Here is a 21,563-nt window from a genome sequence, read left to right as displayed (position 1 = left end):
AAAAGCTGGAACTCTGCCAGATTCCTAGGACCTTTCCAGCAGGGTTAGGGACCCGCACCACTGCAGCAGCAGTTAAGGTGGTAGAACGACCAATATGGATACACGTATCTCATCGCAAGAAAGTTCCTACTCCCCTCTAGGTACTCGTTGAGGAGACAACGTGAGTGTACGCTGAACGCTGCTCACCCTGCAACTGCGATGGAACCACTTCAACCATACCTACATAGGCTACTTGGGTTACTGCCATTCCCCTTACCACAGCCGAAGAAATGTGTGTTTTGGAAGCAGTTATCGAAGGGGCTTTCTACACCAACATTGGCGCCCCACAGACGGCTCCACCGCTGGACTTCTGCTCCACATTTGATTACACCTGACCACTTCCCACCTTGTTATATGGTCATCATTTTCCTTGGCCCCTCCATCAAAAGGACACAGATAAAACAATATCTCTGTATAAATGTATTGTACTCAATTTATACATCATTTTCTGATCCCTTTGCCTCAATTATATTATACTTAAGCATTATTGCATTTTCCTTTTGTATCATTCCACTGGGAACAACAGAAGGGAGTGTGAGAGAAAAATGATGATCAATGTTAATGAATGATATAATTCTACCACCAAGTGATGTCTGAATGCTGAGGCATATGTTTGTTTGGTGACGCCCGACTCTTTCACAGGAGATCTTACATTCCTGTATATCACTGTCACGAAAGTTTTAGTCGTTATCTCAGTTTTTCTAGATCGTAAAAGGACCATTTGTGTAAACACTCAACGTATGCTTTCCCGGCACTGAAAGTGTTCTACGTTTTTCTTTGTTAAAAAATGTTCTCAGCTATCACCTGTTCCGCTGATAGAAGTGACATCAATTGTTCCCATGACAGAACTGCTAGCGTCAAGCTCTGCTGCAACATCAGAAAACACTGTAGCACTCTCCATATCAGGATAATAAGGAGCAGCATAACTCTGACCTTTGACAAATGTTTGAGAGCGCTGCTATTCCTTCACAAGAACTGGCACATCACTGGCAGGTGTGGCTTTGAAGACACCTCCACAACGGTTGGTGCTGCCTTCCCCTAAAAAAAAGCAAGAGAATGAAATGCATGGACAAAATAAAACTAAAATGAAGTACTACTATCAAAAATGTCATTGAAAAAAGAAGAAAAACAACGAACAAAGCAAACCTGCTCCGTTCCCAGTGTCCTCTTGGAGGCAGTAGCTTTCTGCCAATGTCCCACCGTGGCTTTCCCATGTAAGCAAAGCAAAATTTTCTTGATATAAAATTGATATACAATTGTTGATATAAAAACAATATAAAATTCTCCACACTGGACAGCGCTAGAAAGATGCGATGGAACAAGTTGATAACGGGATGGATCATTCCGGCGACGCTACTGGTGTTGTGTCCACCTGTGAAATCATAGAGCAAAATGTCGATTTAAGACAATGTCTTGACAAAAGGCCAACTAAAAGCACTAACTACTAAACTAAACTCAACTAAACTACTAACTAAAAAGAGAATAAAAAAACCAACAAACTGCAGAAAATCTCCTGGATACAAAACAATAGAGGACGGTTGAGGGGAGCCGACAGCAGAATCAACTGTAGCCCGGAGCGCTCACTGGTAAGTTGTTCAGTTAATTAAAGTGTGTTAGACATGTGTGTGTGTGTGTGTGTGTGTGTGTGTTAATGTCCATATGTTCCATAACAAACATATTAAAATTGTTTAATGAAAATCAGTACACTTTGAGTGAATATCAGAGACTATCACAGTTTCCAGAGGGTCTTACCCCAACAATAACAGTGTGCAACCGATTATCTTTCTGCCCCTTCCAACCAGTCTCCACTCAAAAGGGTTAGGTGAAGGATGAGGCACGATGAGCTCTCCCTTCACAACCACTTTTGGAGAGAATGTTGGAACTGACCTGCCGGGAGAAACCTTTGACTTTCGTGCTGTTGGCGGCGCTGTTGTCTCCAGTTGGCGATAAGCAGCATTTCACAGCAATGTCACAGGGCCATGGTTTCACAACATAGCAAAGTTATTCATAAAATAGCCATCACGTGACATGACAACAAATTGTACAATTGTACTTACACCATCTCTGCTTCACAGCTCTGGGTGGTTCAATGGGAAGTGGTTGGCTGCAGAAAAGTACTTGATGCCTTAAAACAACGATTAGGACGAATAGAAATATGCATACATAGATGTCAACTTTGTTCATTAGAAATATTTATTGAATTGGTTTGTCTAAAAATATATACTCCGTTATACATTTAACTGTACTAAAATTAAAATATGCTTCCCATGCATGCCGCCACAGGATGGTATTCCTCACGGAGCAAATAGTCAGACGCGGAAGGAAGTCCAGGACAAACACCTATACAAACACACAAAAAAAAAGGTGTTTATTACAGTACATTTGTTTTCAAAATGTAAAATATGTTCTGCAGAGCTCACAAAGCAAAAGTATTAATAGTACCAATACTACCAAAAATGTACTAAACATGAAGCGTAACTTTGGCCAGCGACTGCAGACACTGACCAGGAGGCTGCGAAAGTCTACTGCTGCCTCGTCGATGGTCCTGCTGGCCGTCAAGTCGCTGCTAGGGGCTACAACACAAACTGCGTCAGGTCTCCGAGACAAAAAAGCATTCAGTACCTCGGTCCCCTGGCATCTTCACAAATCCATCCACAATGCTCCGTAGATGGGAGTCACCAACAAGAAGTACAAACTAGAAACATAGAAAGTCTTTTTTTTTCATGAAAATCACAACTTTTGTCTTCAAGTATTGTTCATAAATAATCAAACAAAAATACCTTCTTATCTGGAGACTCTGCTGTAATGACCAGCTTGTGGCTTCGTCCAGTCACGGTGGAAATTGGCTACAGGCGCACTTTCTGGTGATCACCTGTTTCTTAACAGACAAAAACCCAAAATAAATACTACTGACTTTCCACGAGGCTTCTAAAAGTGTTGAGGCACAATAGATAAATAAGAACAGCACAAGACACTAATTCGACAATAACATTTTGAAATGGCTCCATAACTTAGAAACTGATCATTTTCTAGAACAAGTGTACTGCAATTTAAAGCATCCAAAAACCTTACTGCTGGCTGTAAAGGTGAAACTATTTTTTCTATTGATTGGTCTATAGACCATCATATCGGTTAGTCAATTAACTCTACAAGTACCAGCAGAATGTAGAGAAATAGCTGTAGCTTGAATGTTATTCTCCCTTGTAAGTCGCTTTGGATAAAAGCATCTGCTAAATGACTAAATGTAAATGTAAATGTAAATAACAAGAATATAAACAATTAACAAAATGCGGACAAATAATAGACAGGAATACGAAGGTACGCCCCCCATTGCATGCTGGGGTTTTCACGTGGCATACCCCATGCTAACGCGTCCTTGTGTCTCGTAAAATGTTTAGTGTTGAGTACATAAATCACGGATCATTTTTTGATGATACAAAAACTACTTTAAAAAATGATAACCCTCAAAAAGATTTTAGACCTGAATTTTTGAGCCTCATGGGAACCCCACCTGACTTTTTGATTACACAGGGGACCCACCATGTTATGGTCTATTGACATGCAAACTTTGACACTGAACACTTTTTTTAATCAATAGGTCAGATTCTGATTGAAAAATATAAACCTTCCAAAAGTATAATTATTAATTTGAAAGGATATACAACCAATTTAAGAAATCAGGCCTCAGGCCAACACCACTTAAACATATCAAAAATTGGAAAGTAAAGATTATTTTTCTACCTAAGCACGCTGTAAGTAAATGTAGTAAATTTGAGCATATTATGCAGATCATTTTCGACTTAAATACCGGTTCATCAATTGATTTCCAGATAAGTATGACAAATACCACATATACTTTAAAAGAGAGCACAGAATCAATTGTTATTGAATTTGATGGTTTTGACAGTATAATATTTTCTTCCAAACGTAATCGAACGGGGAATAAACCTACACCCACTGTACAAAAGGTAGATAAAAAATTACAATTATTTATTATAAAATAAAAAGGAGCAGATGGCACAAGAAAACAAACAAGGGCTCACACAGGGCTCAGAAGTCTCCTGATATGCTTTGTAACAAAGAAAAAGTGCAATGTATTCACGCGGGGGAAGAGTAGTATGGTGGTAAACCCTGACCTTTGGCCTTTGCCTGCACCTAACTATCCATTTTCAATTAATCTGCTGATAAAAACCTACCCTACGGTGGTCGGCAGGAAAACTCACTGCAAATAGACAAAACACAAGCAAATTCAGAAAACATCATCATCAATTTGACAACACAGGCAAGAGATGCAAAACAATGGAAACATTTGCACAGAAACAAACTTAAAAGCAATTCACCACGGACACTTCATTTGGGGAATATATCAGATATGATACACAAACATTTCTTGATGTTTTTATTTTAAGTTTGTTCCTTCGTGAACTTTTCCATTGTGTTGTTGCCTGTGTTGTCAAATTGATGATGACATTTTCTAAATTTGCTTGCGTTTTGTCTATTTACATGTATTTTCTTTAGTTGCAGAGTTTTCCCGTTGGCCACCGTAGAGTCAGTTGTTATCAGCAGATGAATTGACTTGCGGCCTTTGACTGCACCTAACTACTAATTATCAATGTTTTCGCCTGATAAAATCAATAACTAGTTGAACTCCAGTGTATACCTGGGTACTCAGGATGCCAACGAACAACACAAACATCATCAAAAATGAAGTTGCATCAAATGAACCAACATTTTTGAGCAACGTGAACCAACATGTTTGAGCAAATGCTTTAACAACTCTATTAATAAATTCTTCTCGCACTTTCGCATTGGATGGCAGTGATACGATTTTTTACATAGTACTTCAATGCAGTCCAGCTTCGCTGGTTTAGAGCTTCAGGTGAAGCTCTAATACATGCATCACACTCAGTCCTTCCCGGCACTTTACCACTTTCAATGAAAGCCTTCAGGTTCTTTTCCACCGCATGGACCTCCTCAGGTAACCACCTCCTTCTCTCAGAGATTTCTAAGATAGAAATAGAAATGTAAAAGGACAAATACAATTAGGAGTGTAGACCAGGTCTTTCAATCGCTGTATCTTTTGGTTACTCTATTCTCAATTCAGAATCAGAAATGGAAAAAATGGGGTATGAGTGGTTTTCAAATTTTGCTTTTTTGGAGATACAAAAATCAAAATTGAAAAATTATTTTTCCATTTCATGACCAAAGGATGATTGAAATTTAAAATCAGGTTTGACTTTCATTTTTTTTTATTTCAATAGGAAAAAATAAAATCACAACAACATCATACAACAACATACACACCGATCAGCCACAACATTAGAACCAGTTACAACTATTTAGGACTCCAAAATTCAGTGGTACATTTCTCATGCTGCTAAATCACCTCCATACAGCAATGTGTATGAACCAGCAAAATGGGATGCTGTGATTGTTCCAGATGTCCCACATGATCGCGACTTTATAAATGTTATCTTTTACTGTTTATCCTTAAAGTCAGGCACTGCCCGAGGATAACAGATATCATTGCAGAAAATATTCTATTTCAGCAGGCAACCACTTGTACAGCCGGCCCACCCAAATGACAGAGAGCACATATTGCTTTCATAAGTTAAAAAACAAAAAAACAAAATGCACAGCACAAACACAGTAAATATGAAAAAAAAATCGATAAGCCACGAACAACGTGCACACACGATGTAGGTCGCCCGCTGACTGACGCCGACGCGCCAACTACAAATTTCCACGGTCGTATCTTGGAGCAGTCAGTCGTAAGACGATGCTAATTTTCGCGACTATCGTATCTTGGATTAGTAAGTAGATGCAGTCATAAGTCGAGGTACCATTGTACCTTCAAATAAAGTCTAAACTGGCAAAAAACAGTCCGGACTCTCTCAGCACGCTTTGGTGGAGAACCGATCAAGTGAAACTTAGCTAGCGGGTCCGTCTGTCTGTTTGAAAACCGTCTCTCTCTCACAGTACCGTCTCCCTGCCCCAACACACAGTAAACTAAATCTAAATGCTAGTTAACACTCCACTCCAACACACATTTAACTAAAGCTAGATACTGTGCATGTTAAAAACGGCTTTATAAAATAAAACAAAGTCATTAACTTTTGCATGCATAATCTCTCCGTGTTATATCGTGTTATAACACAAAACCTGCTAGCATTTAACAGCAAAAACGTGTAACAATTGAAAAGTTAACTTTCTAAAACATTTTTTTTTCGTGCACTTACTCTATATCCATTTTATTGCCCCCGTTCTTCTTCTGCTGTTTCAATATTGGGCACAGTCACGGCATGAGGAGATAGGGTAAATATAGTGTGCTTCTCTCAGACGTTCTCCTCCCGCAATGCGGAAGCTTCTCCAAAAAATTACTCCATCCAAATAAATTATTTTAATATATTTTAATAATGCATTCCCAAAATTATTATTGCATCATGCTAATGTGATCGTACAAAATATACCATTAAGATATTAAAAAAAACGTCTATAATGACGCATTTTGATAACCAAATTATTATTTATTATTATGAATACGTGGATTATTCTTTGTAAAGAAGAACGATTGGGCATTAATTTAATGAGATTAAGTTTATCGCTGTTCGGCATAATTATTAAAATTACTACTATTCATTGTAGGATAAGATAGTAATCTTTATTAATGAGGGCATCAGACTCCCTGGACTCCTGCCGAAACGCTGACGGAGGGAGAGCGAGGGGTAACGCAGGTAGCCGAGCTCGCTAATGATCCTTCCCCGTAAACACCCCGTGGAGGTGATTTAGCTACGTCGCCTTCAGCCGTGCGCCACATTTCCCGGCCCCGCTCCTTGTAAAGCTCTGAGTCTGCCTACCCCCACCACCCGACTCCACTACCGCCGCCAAGCTTGCACGTCAATGCCGGGCTTCGTCATCGTCGACAGGTGAACCCAACTTGGCCCCTGTAACCCGTGAGATTGTTCCGCCACACACACACTTTGTTTATCCCCCCTATTATAAAAAAAAAACAACACAACGGGCCGTGTCGGCCAGGGGATGTGTGCAGCGGTGGACTCTGGCCACACACAGAAGCAGGATGGCAAGCTCCCTGCTAAAGGGGGGGGGGGGTCAGAAGGACCCTGGATGGCAGGGGAGCTCGGAGGGTGGGGGCAAACGAGCGTCCGCCCGCTGAACGTTGACAGCCTTTAGCAGCAGACAGGGCAGGACAGGGACGATGATGACCAGGAGATGGGGTCCAGGATCCGGGTGGAGAGACGGGGAACCAGGCTGGGTGGAGAGTCCTGGTCGACCAGCGGAGACAGACAGGTGAAGGGAAGGCGAGACAACAAGACATAAACTAGGAACTTGGAACTTGGAACTGGGAACTAGGAACTAGGAAGGGAGCCAATCGCTGACGCGGCTGACGCGGCTGACGCGGCTGACGCGGCTGACGCGGCTGACGCGGCGATGCAACTCGGGGAAAGCTAGTTGCTAACCTCCCGTTAATTAGGGCCTGGAAGACCGCTGGGGCATTTGACAGCCCAAAGGGCATAACAAGGTACTCAAAGTGTCCGAGCGGGGTGTTAAAGGCAGTCTTCCACTCGTCCCCTTTGCGGATGCGGACCAGGTGGTAAGCGTTGCGGAGGTCCAGCTTGGAAAAGTGGGTGGCCCCCTGGATGGGGACGAAGACTGAATCCATCAGGGGCAAGGGGTACTTGTCTTTGATCGTGATATCGTTCAGTCCCCTGAAATCGACGCAAGGACGGAGGGTCTTGTCCTTCTCCGCAACAAAGAAGAACCCTGCGCCTAGCGGAGAAAACGAGGGACGAGTAATCCTGGCAGCGAGAGAGTCGCGGATGTGAGTCTCCATGGCCTCCTGTTCAGGCCGGGAGACGTTATACAGGCAACTGCAGGGGAGGGGGGCGCCTGGCAGGAGGTTGATTGCGCAGTCATAGGGGCGATGAGGTGGTAAGGATAGCGCCTCCTGCTTGCTGAAGACCGGGGCTAGGTCCAGATATTGAGATGGGACCGAGGGCAGGTCAGGGCTCCTGGGGACCCCCGGCGGCGCGCCCAGCGGCGCACCCCGCAGCGGGGTTGGGGCCGAGCCGAGGCAGTGGGCATGACAGTGTGTGCTCCAGGAGCTCACGCTGCCCGAGCGCCAGTCCATCTGAGGGTTATCGGTCTGGAGCCAGGGGTACCCCAGCACCACGGGATTCAGTGGGGAATCAATAAGGAAGAACCTTAAAGACTCATGGTGGTTGCCGGAGAGTAGCAGCTTGAGGGGAGCTGTCTGGTGGGTAATCCGGGTCAGATGCGACCCATTCAGCTCCTTCACCTCGAGCGGTGCGGGGAGAGGAACGGGTGTCAGCCCTAGCTGGCGTGCTAGTCCCTAGTCGAGGAAACTCGCATCTGCCCCGGAATCTATGAGAGCAGAGGAAGAGAGTGTTATATTTCCCCAAGAGAGGGTAGCTGGGAGCAGCGGACGGGAGAGAGGGTCGGTGCTGGAGCGGCCGGAGCGTAGCCCTACCGAGGAGTCGCCCTCTCGTGGCCGGACCGGGCAGGTGGCTCAGAGGTGTCCCAGCCGACCGCAATACAGAGAGGCACCGGTCTGTAGGCGGCGTGCTCGCTCCTCTGGGTAGATCCGGGAGCGACCAAGCTGCATTGGCTCGGCATCGGAGAGAGTCGGAGGACTTGTGCGGCGCCCAAGAGTAGCGGGCGCTGGAGACTGGGGCGTGGCCCAAATTTTTCTTTCAATATTTCTTTAAATCTTTCTTTTTTTCAATCTTTCTTTCAATCTTTTATTCATTCTTTTTTTCAATCTTTCTTACTTTCAATATTTCTTTCAATCTTTCTTTCATTCCTTCTTTCATTATTTCTTTCAATCTTTCTTTCATTATTTCGTTCAATCTTTTTTTCAATCTTTCAATCTTTCTTTTATTCTTTTTTTTAATCTTTCAATCTTTCTTACTTTCAATCTTTCTTCCTATCAATATTTCTTTCAATCTTTCAATTTTTCTTTCATTCTTTCATTCCTTCCTTTAATCTTTCTTTCATTCTTTCTTTCAATCTTTCAATCGTTCTTTCAATCTTTCTTTTATTCTTTCTTTCAATCTTTCATTTTTTCAATCTTTCTTTCAATCTTTCATTCTTTCTTTCAATCTTTCAATCGTTCTTTCTTTCAATATTTCTTTCAATCTTTCAATCTTTCTTTCATTCTTTCATTCCTTCTTTCAATCTTTCTTTCATTATTTATTTCAATCTTTCTTTCATTCTTTCATTCCTTCTTTCAATCTTTCTTTTATTATTTTTTTCAATCTTTCTTTCAATCTTTCAATCTTTCAATCTTTCTATCAATCTTTCTTTCAATCTTTCTTTCAATCTTTCTTTCAATCTTTCTTTCATTCTTTCTTTAAATTTTTATTACTTTCAATCTTTCTTTCTTTCAATATTTCTTTCAATCTTTAAATCATTTTTTTCATTCTTTCATTCTTTCTTTCAATCTTTCTTTCATTCTTTCTTTCAATCTGTCTTTCATTCTTTCTTTCAATCTTTCTTTCTTTCAATCTTTCTTTCAATCGTTCAATCTTTCTTTCATTCTTTCTTTCAATTTATATGAATTTCAATCTTTCTTTCTTTCAATCTTTCTTTCAATCTTTCTATCATTCTTTCATTCTTTCTTTCAATCTTTCTTTCAGTCTTTCAATCTTTGTTTAAATTTTTCTTTCAATATTTCTTTAAATCTTTCTTTTTTTCAATCTTTCTTTCAATCTTTCTTTCATTCTTTCATTCCTTCTTTCATTATTTCTTTCAATCTTTCTTTCATTATTTCTTTCAATCTTTTTTTCAATCTTTCAATCTTTCTTTTATTCTGTTTTTCAATCTTTCAATCTTTCTTAATTTCAATCTTTCTTTCTTTCAATATTTCTTTCAATCTTTCAATCTTTCTTTCATTCTTTCATTCCTTCCTTTAATCTTTCTTTCATTATTTATTTCAATCTTTCTTTCAATCTTTCAATCTTTCTTTTATTGTTTTTTTCAATCTTTCTTTCAATATTTCAATCTTTCAATCTTTCTATCAATCTTTCTTTTCAATCTTTCTTTCAATCTTTCTTACTTTCAATCTTTCTTTCAGTCTTTCTTTCAATTTGTATTACTTTCAATCTTTCTTTCTTTCAATACTTCTTTCAATCTTTAAATCTTTTTTTCATTCTTTCATTCTTTCTTTCAATCTTTCTTTCATTCTTTCTTTCAATCTGTCTTTCATTCTTTCTTTCAATCTTTCTTTCTTTCAATCTTTCTTTCATTCTTTCATTCTTTCATTCTTTCTTTCAATCTTTCTTTCAGTCTTTCAATCTTTGTTTAAATTTTTCTTTCAATATTTCTTTAAATCTTTCTTTTTTTCAATCTTTCTTTCAATCTTTCTTTCATTCTTTTTTTCAATCTTTCTTACTTTCAATATTTCTTTCAATCTTTCTTTCATTCTTTCATTCCTTCTTTCATTATTTCTTTCAATCTTTCTTTCATTATTTCGTTCAATCTTTTTTTCAATCTTTCAATCTTTCTTTTATTCTTTTTTTTAATCTTTCAATCTTTCTTACTTTCAATCTTTCTTTCTTTCAATATTTCTTTCAATCTTTCAATCTTTATTTCATTCTTTCATTCCTTCCTTTAATCTTTCTTTCATTATTTATTTCAATCTTTCTTTCAATCTTTCAATCTTTCTTTTATTCTTTTTTTCAATCTTTCTTTCAATCTTTCAATCTTTCAATCTTTCTATCAATCTTTCTTTCAATCTTTCTTTCAATCTTTCTTACTTTCAATCTTTCTTTCAGTCTTTCTTTCAATTTTTATTACTTTCAATCTTTCTTTCTTTCAATATTTCTTTCAATCTTTAAATCTTTTTTTCATTCTTTCATTCTTTCTTTCAATCTTTCTTTCATTCTTTCTTTCAATCTGTCTTTCATCCTTTCTTTCAATCTTTCTTTATTTCAATCTTTCTTTCAATCGTTCAATCTTTCTTTCATTCTTTCTTTCTATTTAAATGACTTTCAATCTTTCTTTCTTTCAATCTTTCTTTCAATCTTTCTTTCATTCTTTAAATCTTTTTTTCATTCTTTCATTCTTTCTTTCAATCTTTCTTTCATTCTTTCTTTCAATCTTTCTTTCATTCTTTCTTTCAATTTATATGACTTTCAATCTTTCTTTCTTTCAATCTTTCTTTCATTCTTTCATTCTTTCATTCTTTCTTTCAATCTTTCTTTCAGTCTTTCAATCTTTGTTTAAATTTTTCTTTCAATATTTCTTCAAGTCTTTCTTTTTTCAATCTTTCTTTCAATCTTTCTTGCATTCTTTTTTTCAATCTTTCTTACTTTCAATATTTCTTTCAATCTTTCAATCTTTCTTTCATTCTTTCATTCCTTCCTTTAATCTTTCTTTCATTATTTATTTCAATCTTTCTTTCAATCTTTCAATCTTTCTTTTATTCTTTTTTTCAATCTTTTTTTCAATCTTTCAATCTTTCTTACTTTCAATCTTTCTTTCTTTCAATATTTCTTTCAATCTTTCAATCTTTCTTTCATTCTTTCATTCCTTCCTTTAATCTTTCTTTCATTATTTATTTCAATCTTTCTTTCAATCTTTCAATCTTTCTTTTATTCTTTTTTTCAATCTTTCTTTCAATCTTTCAATCTTTCTTTAAATTTTTCTTTCAATATTTCTTTCAATCTTTCTTTTTATCCATCTTTCTTTCAATCTTTCTTTCATTCTTCTTTTCAATCTTTCTTACTTTCAGTATTTCTTTCAATCTTTCTTTCATTCTTTCATTCCTTCTTCCATTATTTCTTTCAATCTTTCTTTCATTATTTCTTTCAATCTTTCTTTCAATCATTTAATCTTTCAATCTTTCTTTCATTCTTTCTTTCAATTTATATGACTTTCAATCTTTCTTTCTTTCAATCTTTCTTTCAATCTTTCTTTCATTCTTTCATTCTTTCATTCTTTCATTCTTTCTTTCAATCTTTCTTTCAGTCTTTCAATCTTTGTTTAAATTTTTCTTTCAATATTTCTTTAAATCTTTCTTTTTTTCAATCTTTCTTTCAATCTTTTATTCATTCTTTTTTTCAATCGTTCTTACTTTCAATATTTCTTTCAATCTTTCTTTCATTCTTTCATTCCTTCTTTCATTATTTCTTTCAATCTTTCTTTCATTATTTCATTCAATCTTTTTTTCAATCTTTCAATCTTTCTTTTATTCTTTTTTAAAATCTTTCAATCTTTCTTACTTTCAATCTTTCTTCCTTTCAATATTTCTTTCAATCTTTCAATCCTTCTTTCATTCTTTCATTCCTTCCTTTAATCTTTCTTTCATTCTTTCTTTCAATCTTTCAATCGTTCTTTCAATCTTTCTTTTATTCTTTCTTTCAATCTTTCATTTTTTCAATCTTTCTTTCAATCTTTCAATCTTTCTTTCAATCTTTCATTCTTTCTTTCAATCTTTCAATCGTTCTTTCTTTCAATATTTCTTTCAATCTTTCAATCTTTCATTCATTCTTTCATTCCTTCTTTCAATCTTTCTTTCATTATTTATTTCAATCTTTCTTTCATTCTTTCAATCTTTCTTTTATTCTTTTTTTCAATCTTTCAATCTTTCTTTCAATATTTCTTTCAATCTTTTTTACTTTCAATCTTTCTTTCTTTAAAACTTTCTTTCAATCTTTCTTTCAAACTTTCATTCTTTATTTCAATATTTCAATCTTTCAATCTTTCTTTCAATATTTCTTTCAATCTTTCTTTCTTTAAATCTTTCATTCAATCTTTCTTTCAAACTTTCAATCTTTATTTCAATCTTTCAATCTTTCAATCTTTCTTTCATTCTTTCTTTCAATATTTCAATCTTTCAATCTTTCTTTCATTCTTTCTTTCAATCTTTCAATCTTTCTTTTGTTATTCTTTCAATCTTTCTTTTTTTCAATCTTTCTTTCAATCTATCTTTCAATCTTTCTTTCATTCTTTCTTTCAATCTTTCTTTTGTTATTCTTTCAATCTTTCTTTCTTTCAATCTTTCTTTCCATCTATCTTTCAATCTTTCTTTCATTCTTTCTTTCAATCTTTCTTTCTTTCAATCTTTCTTTCAATCTTTCTTTCAAACATTCAATCTTTCTTTCAATCTTTCAATCTTTCAATCTTTCTTTCAATCTTTCTTTCAATCTTTCAATCTTTCTTTCATTCTATCTTTCAATATTTCAATCTTTCAATCTTTCTTTCATTCTTTCTTTCAATCTTTCATCTTTCTTTCATAATTTCTTTCAAACTTTCTTACTTTCAATTTTTCTATCTTTCAATATTTCTTCCAATCGTTCAATCTTTCTTTCATTATTTCTTTCAATCTTTCTTTTTTCAATCTTTCTTGCAATCTTTCTTTCAATTGTTTAATCTTTCAATCTTTCTTTCATTCTTTCTTTCAATATTTCTTTCAATCTTTCTTTAATTCTTTCATTCTTTCTTTCTTTATTTCAATCTTTGTTTCATTCTTTCTTACAATCTTTCTTTCTTTCAATCTTTCTTTCAATCTTTCTTTCAATCGTTCTTTCTTTCTTTTAGTCTTTCTTTCAATCTTTCAATTTTTCAATCTTTCTTTCATTCTTTCTTTTAATCTTTCAATCTTTCTTTCATTGAATCTTTCAATCTTTCTTTTTTTTTTCAATCTTTCTTGCAATCTTTCTTTCAGTCTTTCAATATTTCTTTCAAACTTTAAATCTTTCTTTCAATCTTTCAATCTTTCAATCTTTCTTTCAATTTTTCTTTCAATCTTTCACTCTTTCTTTCATTCTTTCTTTCAATCTTTCAATCTTTCAATCTTTCTTTCATTCTTTCTTTCAATCTTTCAATCTTTCTTTCAATATTTCTTTCAATCTTTCTTTCAATATTTCTTTCAATCTTTCTTTCATTCAATCTTTCTTTCCATCTTTCTTTCATTCTTTCCTTCGAACTTTCAATATTTCTTTCAATCTTTCTTTCAATTTTTCTTTTTTTCAATCTTTTTTCAATCTTTCTTTCATTCTTTCTTTCAATCTTTCAATATTTCTTTCAATCTTTCTTTCTTTTTTCAATCTTTCTTTCATTCTTTCTATAAATCTTTCTTTCTTTCAATCTTTCTTTCAATCTTTCAATCTTTCAATCTTTCTTTAATTCTTTTATTCATTCTTTCTTTCAGTCTTTCAATCTTTCTTTATATCTTTCTTTCAATCTTTCTTTCAATCTATCAATCTTTCAATTTTTCTTTCATTCTTTCTTTCAATCTTTATTACTTTCAATCTTTCTTTCAATCTTTCTTACTTTCATTCTCTCTTTCTTTCAATATTTCTTTCAATCTTTCAATCTTTCTTTCATTCTTTCATTCTTTCTTTCAATTGTTCTTTCATTCTTTCTTTCAATTTTTCATTCTTTCTTTCAATCTTTCAATCTTTCAATCTTTCTTTCAATCTTTCTTTCTTTCAATCTTTCTTTCAATCTTTCTTTCAATCTTCCTTTCATTCTTTCCTTCAGTCTTTCAATCTTTCTTTCAATCTTTCTTTTTTTCAATCTTTCTTTCAATATTTCTTTCATTCTTTCTTTCAATCTTTCTTTCAATCTTTCAATCTTTCTTTTATTCTTTTTTTCAATCTTTCTTTCAATCTTTCAATCTTTCAATCTTTCTTTAAATTTTTCTTTCAATATTTCTTTCAATCTTTCTTTTTTTCCATCTTTCTTTCAATCTTTCTTTCATTCTTCTTTTCAATCTTTCTTACTTTCAGTATTTCTTTCAATCTTTCTTTCATTCTTTCATTCCTTCTTCCATTATTTCTTTCAATCTTTCTTTCATTATTTCTTTCAATCTTTCTTTCAATCTTTCAATCTTTCTTTTATTCTTTTTTTCAATCTTTTTTTCAATCTTTCAATCTTTCTTACTTTCAATCTTTCTTTCTTTCAATATTTCTTTCAATCTTTCAATCTTTCTTTCATTCTTTCATTCCTTCCTTTAATCTTTCTTTCATTATTTATTTCAATCTTTCTTTCAATCTTTCAATCTTTCTTTTATTCTTTTTTTCAATCTTTCTTTCAATCTTTCAATCTTTCTTTAAATTTTTCTTTCAATATTTCTTTCAATCTTTCTTTTTTTCCATCTTTCTTTCAATCTTTCTTTCATTCTTCTTTTCAATCTTTCTTACTTTCAGTATTTCTTTCAATCTTTCTTTCATTCTTTCATTCCTTCTTCCATTATTTCTTTCAATCTTTCTTTCATTATTTCTTTCAATCTTTCTTTCAATCATTTAATCTTTCAATCTTTCTTTCATTCTTTCTTTCAATTTATATGACTTTCAATCTTTCTTTCTTTCAATCTTTCTTTCAATCTTTCTTTCATTCTTTCATTCTTTCATTCTTTCACTCTTTCTTCAATCTTTCTTTCAGTCTTTCAATCTTTGTTTAAATTTTTCTTTCAATATTTCTTTAAATCTTTCTTTTTTTCAATCTTTCTTTCAATCTTTTATTCATTCTTTTTTTCAATCGTTCTTACTTTCAATATTTCTTTCAATCTTTCTTTCATTCTTTCATTCCTTCTTTCATTATTTCTTTCAATCTTTCTTTCATTATTTCATTCAATCTTTTTTTCAATCTTTCAATCTTTCTTTTATTCTTTTTTTAAATCTTTCAATCTTTCTTACTTTCAATCTTTCTTCCTTTCAATATTTCTTTCAATCTTTCAATCCTTCTTTCATTCTTTCATTCCTTCCTTTAATCTTTCTTTCATTCTTTCTTTCAATCTTTCAATCGTTCTTTCAATCTTTCTTTTATTCTTTCTTTCAATCTTTCATTTTTTCAATCTTTCTTTCAATCTTTCAATCTTTCTTTCAATCTTTCATTCTTTCTTTCAATCTTTCTTTTATTCTTTCTTTCAATCTTTCATTTTTTCAATCTTTCTTTCAATCTTTCAATCTTTCTTTCAATCTTTCATTCTTTCTTTCAATCTTTCATTCATTCTTTCATTCCTTCTTTCAATCTTTCTTTCATTATTTATTTCAATCTTTCTTTCATTCTTTCAATCTTTCTTTTATTCTTTTTTTCAATCTTTCAATCTTTCTTTCAATATTTCTTTCAATCTTTTTTACTTTCAATCTTTCTTTCTTTAAAACTTTCTTTCAATCTTTCTTTCAAACTTTCATTCTTTATTTCAATATTTCAATCTTTCAATCTTTCTTTCAATATTTCTTTCAATCTTTCTTTCTTTAAATCTTTCTTTCAATCTTTCTTTCAAACTTTCAATCTTTATTTCAATCTTTCAATCTTTCAATCTTTCTTTCATTCTTTCTTTCAATATTTCAATCTTTCAATCTTTCTTTCATTCTTTCTTTCAATCTTTCAATCTTTCTTTTGTTATTCTTTCAATCTTTCTTTCTTTCAATCTTTCTTTCAATCTATCTTTCAATCTTTCTTTCATTCTTTCTTTCAATCTTTCTTTTGTTATTCTTTCAATCTTTCTTTCTTTCAATCTTTCTTTCCATCTATCTTTCAATCTTTCTTTCATTCTTTCTTTCAATCTTTCTTTCTTTCAATCTTTCTTTCAATCTTTCTTTCAAACATTCAATCTTTCTTTCAATCTTTCAATCTTTCAATCTTTCTTTCAATCTTTCTTTCAATCTTTCAATCTTTCTTTCATTCTATCTTTCAATATTTCAATCTTTCAATCTTTCTTTCATTCTTTCTTTCAATCTTTCATCTTTCTTTCATTCTTTCTTTCAATCTTTCAATCGTTCTTTCAATCTTTCTTTTATTCTTTCTGTCAATCTTTCATTTTTTCAATCTTTCTTTCAATCTTTCATTCTTTCTTTCAATCTTTCAATCGTTCTTTCTTTCAATATTTCTTTCAATCTTTCAATCTTTCTTTCATTCTTTCATTCCTTCTTTCAATCTTTCTTTCATTATTTATTTCAATCTTTCTTTCATTCTTTCATTCCTTCTTTCAATCTTTCTTTTATTCTTTTTTTCAATCTTTCTTTCAATCTTTCAATCTTTCAATCTTTCTATCAATCTTTCTTTCAATCTTTCTTTCAATCTTTCTTTCAATCTTTCTTTCATTCTTTCTTTAAATTTTTATTACTTTCAATCTTTCTTTCTTTCAATATTTCTTTCAATCTTTAAATCATTTTTTTCATTCTTTCATTCTTTCTTTCAATCTTTCTTTCATTCTTTCTTTCAATCTGTCTTTCATTCTTTCTTTCAATCTTTCTTTCTTTCAATCTTTCTTTCAATCGTTCAATCTTTCTTTCATTCTTTCTTTCAATTTATATGACTTTCAATCTTTCTTTCTTTCAATCTTTCTTTCAATCTTTCTATCATTCTTTCATTCTTTCTTTCAATCTTTCTTTCAGTCTTTCAATCTTTGTTTAAATTTTTCTTTCAATATTTCTTTAAATCTTTCTTTTTTTCAATCTTTCTTTCAATCTTTCTTTCATTCTTTCATTCCTTCTTTCATCATTTCTTTCAATCTTTCTTTCATTATTTCTTTCAATCTTTTTTTCAATCTTTCAATCTTTCTTTTATTCTTTTTTTCAATCTTTCAATCTTTCTTACTTTCAATCTTTCTTTCTTTCAATATTTCTTTCAATCTTTCAATCTTTCTTTCATTCTTTCATTCCTTCCTTTAATCTTTCTTTCATTATTTATTTCAATCTTTCTTTCAATCTTTCAATCTTTCTTTTATTGTTTTTTTCAATCTTTCTTTCAATATTTCAATCTTTCAATCTTTCTATCAATCTTTCTTTTCAATCTTTCTTTCAATCTTTCTTACTTTCAATCTTTCTTTCAGTCTTTCTTTCAATTTGTATTACTTTCAATCTTTCTTTCTTTCAATACTTCTTTCAATCTTTAAATCTTTTTTTCATTCTTTCATTCTTTCTTTCAATCTTTCTTTCATTCTTTCTTTCAATCTGTCTTTCATTCTTTCTTTCAATCTTTCTTTCTTTCAATCTTTCTTTCATTCTTTCATTCTTTCATTCTTTCTTTCAATCTTTCTTTCAGTCTTTCAATCTTTGTTTAAATTTTTCTTTCAATATTTCTTTAAATCTTTCTTTTTTTCAATCTTTCTTTCAATCTTTCTTTCATTCTTTTTTTCAATCTTTCTTACTTTCAATATTTCTTTCAATCTTTCTTTCATTCTTTCATTCCTTCTTTCATTATTTCTTTCAATCTTTCTTTCATTATTTCGTTCAATCTTTTTTTCAATCTTTCAATCTTTCTTTTATTCTTTTTTTTAATCTTTCAATCTTTCTTACTTTCAATCTTTCTTTCTTTCAATATTTCTTTCAATCTTTCAATCTTTATTTCATTCTTTCATTCCTTCCTTTAATCTTTCTTTCATTATTTATTTCAATCTTTCTTTCAATCTTTCAATCTTTCTTTTATTCTTTTTTTCAATCTTTCTTTCAATCTTTCAATCTTTCAATCTTTCTATCAATCTTTCTTTCAATCTTTCTTTCAATCTTTCTTACTTTCAATCTTTCTTTCAGTCTTTCTTTCAATTTTTATTACTTTCAATCTTTCTTTCTTTCAATATTTCTTTCAATCTTTAAATCTTTTTTTCATTCTTTCATTCTTTCTTTCAATCTTTCTTTCATTCTTTCTTTCAATCTGTCTTTCATCCTTTCTTTCAATCTTTCTTTATTTCAATCTTTCTTTCAATCGTTCAATCTTTCTTTCATTCTTTCTTTCTATTTAAATGACTTTCAATCTTTCTTTCTTTCAATCTTTCTTTCAATCTTTCTTTCATTCTTTAAATCTTTTTTTCATTCTTTCATTCTTTCTTTCAATCTTTCTTTCATTCTTTCTTTCAATCTTTCTTTCATTCTTTCTTTCAATTTATATGACTTTCAATCTTTCTTTCTTTCAATCTTTCTTTCAATCTTTCTTTCATTCTTTCATTCTTTCATTCTTTCTTTCAATCTTTCTTTCAGTCTTTCAATCTTTGTTTAAATTTTTCTTTCAATATTTCTTCAAATCTTTCTTTTTTCAATCTTTCTTTCAATCTTTCTTTCATTCTTTTTTTCAATCTTTCTTACTTTCAATATTTCTTTCAATCTTTCAATCTTTCTTTCATTCTTTCATTCCTTCCTTTAATCTTTCTTTCATTATTTATTTCAATCTTTCTTTCAATCTTTCAATCTTTCTTTTATTCTTTTTTTCAATCTTTTTTTCAATCTTTCAATCTTTCTTACTTTCAATCTTTCTTTCTTTCAATATTTCTTTCAATCTTTCAATCTTTCTTTCATTCTTTCATTCCTTCCTTTAATCTTTCTTTCATTATTTATTTCAATCTTTCTTTCAATCTTTCAATCTTTCTTTTATTCTTTTTTTCAATCTTTCTTTCAATCTTTCAATCTTTCTTTAAATTTTTCTTTCAATATTTCTTTCAATCTTTCTTTTTTTCCATCTTTCTTTCAATCTTTCTTTCATTCTTCTTTTCAATCTTTCTTACTTTCAGTATTTCTTTCAATCTTTCTTTCATTCTTTCATTCCTTCTTCCATTATTTCTTTCAATCTTTCTTTCATTATTTCTTTCAATCTTTCTTTCAATCATTTAATCTTTCAATCTTTCTTTCATTCTTTCTTTCAATTTATATGACTTTCAATCTTTCTTTCTTTCAATCTTTCTTTCAATCTTTCTTTCATTCTTTCATTCTTTCATTCTTTCATTCTTTCTTTCAATCTTTCTTTCAGTCTTTCAATCTTTGTTTAAATTTTTCTTTCAATATTTCTTTAAATCTTTCTTTTTTTAATCTTTCTTTCAATCTTTTATTCATTCTTTTTTTCAATCGTTCTTACTTTCAATATTTCTTTCAATCTTTCTTTCATTCTTTCATTCCTTCTTTCATTATTTCTTTCAATCTTTCTTTCATTATTTCATTCAATCTTTTTTTCAATCTTTCAATCTTTCTTTTATTCTTTTTTTAAATCTTTCAATCTTTCTTACTTTCAATCTTTCTTCCTTTCAATATTTCTTTCAATCTTTCAATCCTTCTTTCATTCTTTCATTCCTTCCTTTAATCTTTCTTTCATTCTTTCTTTCAATCTTTCAATCGTTCTTTCAATCTTTCTTTTATTCTTTCTTTCAATCTTTCATTTTTTCAATCTTTCTTTCAATCTTTCAATCTTTCTTTCAATCTTTCATTCTTTCTTTCAATCTTTCAATCGTTCTTTCTTTCAATATTTCTTTCAATCTTTCAATCTTTCATTCATTCTTTCATTCCTTCTTTCAATCTTTCTTTCATTATTTATTTCAATCTTTCTTTCATTCTTTCAATCTTTCTTTTATTCTTTTTTTCAATCTTTCAATCTTTCTTTCAATATTTCTTTCAATCTTTTTTACTTTCAATCTTTCTTTCTTTAAAACTTTCTTTCAATCTTTCTTTCAAACTTTCATTCTTTATTTCAATATTTCAATCTTTCAATCTTTCTTTCAATATTTCTTTCAATCTTTCTTTCTTTAAATCTTTCTTTCAATCTTTCTTTCAAACTTTCAATCTTTATTTCAATCTTTCAATCTTTCAATCTTTCTTTCATTCTTTCTTTCAATATTTCAATCTTTCAATCTTTCTTTCATTCTTTCTTTCAATCTTTCAATCTTTCTTTTGTTATTCTTTCAATCTTTCTTTCTTTCAATCTTTCTTTCAATCTATCTTTCAATCTTTCTTTCATTCTTTCTTTCAATCTTTCTTTTGTTATTCTTTCAATCTTTCTTTCTTTCAATCTTTCTTTCCATCTATCTTTCAATCTTTCTTTCATTCTTTCTTTCAATCTTTCTTTCTTTCAATCTTTCTTTCAATCTTTCTTTCAAACATTCAATCTTTCTTTCAATCTTTCAATCTTTCAATCTTTCTTTCAATCTTTCTTTCAATCTTTCAATCTTTCTTTCATTCTATCTTTCAATATTTCAATCTTTCAATCTTTCTTTCATTCTTTCTTTCAATCTTTCATCTTTCTTTCATAATTTCTTTCAAACTTTCTTACTTTCAATTTTTCTATCTTTCAATATTTCTTCCAATCGTTCAATCTTTCTTTCATTATTTCTTTCAATCTTTCTTACTTTCAATCTTTCTTTCTTTAAATCGTTCTTTCAATCTTTCTTTCAAACTTCCTTTCAATTGTTTAATCTTTCAATCTTTCTTTCATTCTTTCTTTCAATATTTCTTTCAATCTTTCTTTAATTCTTTCATTCTTTCTTTCTTTATTTCAATCTTTGTTTCATTCTTTCTTACAATCTTTCTTTCTTTCAATCTTTCTTTCAATCTTTCTTTCAATCGTTCTTTCTTTCTTTTAGTCTTTCTTTCAATCTTTCAATTTTTCAATCTTTCTTTCATTCTTTCTTTTAATCTTTCAATCTTTCTTTCATTGAATCTTTCAATCTTTCTTTTTTTTTTTCAATCTTTCTTGCAATCTTTCTTTCAGTCTTTCAATATTTCTTTCAAACTTTAAATCTTTCTTTCAATCTTTCAATCTTTCAATCTTTCTTT

This window comes from Zeus faber (genome assembly GCF_960531495.2).
Source record: "Zeus faber genome assembly, chromosome: 22".
NCBI lineage: Eukaryota > Metazoa > Chordata > Actinopteri > Zeiformes > Zeidae > Zeus > Zeus faber.
The sequence above is the reverse complement of the archived record's forward strand: the minus strand, read 5'-3'. Positions refer to the sequence as shown.